The 3,193-nt window shown below is 39.0% G+C and overlaps 1 protein-coding gene across 3 annotated transcripts in view; it reads left to right on the forward strand.

The window, feature by feature from the left end:
- The window catches only part of LOC107675299 (troponin I, fast skeletal muscle-like), a 23,497-nt gene that overhangs the window by 16,830 nt on the left and 3,474 nt on the right, over positions 1 to 3,193 (forward strand). For 2 of the 3 annotated variants that reach the window (XM_016469599.1, XM_016469600.1), the window contains one exon: positions 395 to 471. The gene's annotated coding sequence lies outside the window, so the exon portion shown is untranslated. Of the gene's footprint in view, positions 1 to 394; positions 472 to 1,204; positions 1,332 to 3,193 lie in introns of those variants that run through there. The other variant, XM_016469601.1, reaches the window with a different exon arrangement.

Here is a 3,193-nt window from a genome sequence, read left to right on the forward strand (position 1 = left end):
CCAGCATCCCAGCGTCAAAACATACCTAACCAGCATATGCTGTTTTTTTCAACAGGGGGCTTTTGCAAATTAACTCTTCAAATGTATTTATGCAATGGATAAATGAGGATTCAAAATGTCAAATATCAGAACTCTTTACTGGTTTAACAAGTTTAATATTATTAAAGAAATATTGAGTCTGACCCATAGACTGCATAAAAACAGGTCTGACCGCGTGTATTAACCAATCAGGCCGCTTGGCAGTTGAAGGCGGGGCTCGTGTTTGTCGAATAAATGGATAAGTGTTTGTAGCCTGTCTTGAAAGCATCTGTCGGTTGAAATATGACTTAATCACTCACCTTACGCTTGGAGCATAGTTTGTGTTTTTAACCTCCGGTTTGATGCTTCTCTTCAGGGACTAAAAATGAAGAAGATAGATGGAGAGTTGGTGAAGTCTCTAGCGATATCTGCTGGTCATAGTGGAAGCTGCAGGTAATACTGCATGCGCTTCCTCCAACCCTAAATATATAGAAAACCCTAAATAGATTCACATTGTCGTGTGTTTAATGCATAATACATAACTGGAATTGATAGAACAAGATACTGACCGCTATTTTTTTTTCAACGCCATACAATATGCAGTAGGCAATGATACTGATTGTTCAATTTTAGTATTCTTGTTGTCACATACCTCAGTTTAAGTATATCAATGGAGTCTATTACCTCAGTGAAATATGTTTTTTTTTTATTTATTCCAAGACAGGTATACATACAGAAAATGTGCATAGTTGGCTCAGTATATGTTCATATTATGTTGAACATGCTATATGCTATGCTATTCCAATCATAGCCAGTGTGATAAAGTGTGAGCGAAAATATTCATGACATCAGTTGGTCGTTATTAAGTCTAAATATGTTTTACACAGCTAGTTAAAAAAAACTGTTTTATATAGAAATAGTGTATCCTCAAGTCTAATTAATTTGTAATTAATTATTTAAAAAGTATATATTAATAGTAATTTGGTATGAAAAAAAGTTTTTTTTTGTTTTATAAATTTTCTTCACTTGTTGATTCGACAGTGGTATTGTATTTTATATTGCCATCTGTTGACGTGGATGCAGTTTTGAGCATAAGTTTGCAGTCACTGATGCCTGCATTGAGTTATCCTATAGTCACAGACAAGTTTTTTGATTATTTTTTATTAATTTATTCTGCAACCAAAAGTGTCTGTAAATGGGAATCGAGTAGTATTTGTGTGGTCATGTGATCTGAACATGGCAGCCACCATGAGGGGGCGACCTACCACTTGTACAATAAACAGCTACTCATGTGACTGGAGTCTTCTTCTCCTGTGAGTAAACATACAAAACTACTATTTCTTTAGAACTGGAAATAAAAACTTTTTTTCCCCTCAATGAACAAAGTTACTTGTATACAGTGCATCCGGAAAGTATTCACAGCGCCTCACTTTTTCCACATTTTGTTATGTTACAGCCTTATTCCAAAATGGATTACATTCATTTTTTTCCTCAATTCTACAAACAGTACCTCATAATGACAATGTGAAAGAAGCTTGTTTGAAATCTTTGCAAATTTATTAGTAATAAAAAAAATAAATAAAAAAAAACCCACCCACACACACACACCCACACACCCACACACACCCACACACACACACCCACACACACACACACGCGCGCTCAATACTTTGTTGAAGCACCTTTGGCACCAATTACAGCCTCAAGTCTTATATGATCAGTGTTGCCAAGTCCGTGGTTCTCCTGCAGAAGTAGACTACTTTAACACTGTTGCCGCGGGTTGTTTTTTTTTTATTTCCGCAGGTTTAAGCGACCCCAATAGCGTGATATTTAGCCCCTAAAATGCAAATTTAACCGGTGGAACCCCGCCAAAAAATGTGTGGAGCGTTGGTGGACAGCCATTTTCAGATTTCTCCAGAGATGTTCAATCAGGTTCAAGTCTGGGCTCTGGCTGGGCCACTCAAGGACATTCACAGAGTTGTCTCGTAGCCACTCCTTTGTTATCTTGGCTGTGTGCTTAGGGTCGTTGTCGTGTTGGAAGATGAACCGTTGCCCCAGTCTGAGGTCCAGGTTTTCATCAAGGATGTCTCTGTACATTGCTGCATTCATCTTTCCCTCAATCCTGACTAGTCTCCCAGTTTCTGCCGCTGAAAAACATCCCCACAGCACGATGCTGCCACCACCATGCTTCACTGTAGAGATGGTATTGGCCAGGTGATGAGCGGTTCCTGGTTTCCTCCAGACATGACGCTTGCCATTCAGGCCAAAGAGTTCAATCTTTGTTTCATCAGACCAGAGAATTTTGTTTCTCATGGTCTGAGAGTCCTTCAGGTGCCTTTTGCTGAGGCGTGGCTTCCGTCTGGCCACTCTACCATACAGGCCTGATTGGTGGAGTGCTGCAGAGATGGTTGTTCTTCTGGAAGGTTCTCATCTCTCCATAGAGAAACGCTGGAGCTCTGTCAGAGTGACCATCGGGTTCTTGGTCACCTCCCTGACTAAGGCCCTTCTCCCCCGAGCTTTCAGTTTGGCCGGCCGGCCCCCTCTAGCAATCCTGTCTCAGATGTCTACAGACAATTCCTTGGATTTCATGGCTTGGTTTGTGTGAGACCTTATATAGACAGGTGTGTGCCTTTCCAAATCATGTCCAATCAACTGAATTTAACACAGGTGGACTCCAATCAAGTTGTAGAAACTTCTCAAGGGTGATCAGTGGAAACAGGATGCACCTGAGCTCAATTTTGTTCATTTGTACAGTGTTACTTATGTACATGTGATTTTTTTTCTTCTTTGTTTATTTTTAATAAATCTGCAAAGATTTCAAACAAACTTCTTTCACATTGTCATTATGGGGTATGTTTGTAGAATTTTGAGGAAAATAATGAATTTAATCCATTTTGGAATAAGGCTGTAATATAAAATGTGGAAAAAGTGAAGCGCTGTGAATACTTTCCGGATGCACTGTAAGGATGTCATTGAGGCCGGAGGTGATGGATTGTTTTTTTATAAAACGTTTTTATAATGTGATGTATTAACAAAGCTAGAACACTTTATCTGCAACATTTTGAGGATATTTTGCGGATGTCGTTGAGGTAACAGTTTATACAATATTGTCAATAAAACATTGGCACAATGTTTCAAGATAACAAAGAAAGAACATTCTCACAGCCACATTAGG

This window comes from Sinocyclocheilus anshuiensis, unplaced genomic scaffold, assembly GCF_001515605.1.
Source record: "Sinocyclocheilus anshuiensis isolate Anshui unplaced genomic scaffold, SAMN03320099.WGS_v1.1 scaffold532, whole genome shotgun sequence".
NCBI lineage: Eukaryota > Metazoa > Chordata > Actinopteri > Cypriniformes > Cyprinidae > Sinocyclocheilus > Sinocyclocheilus anshuiensis.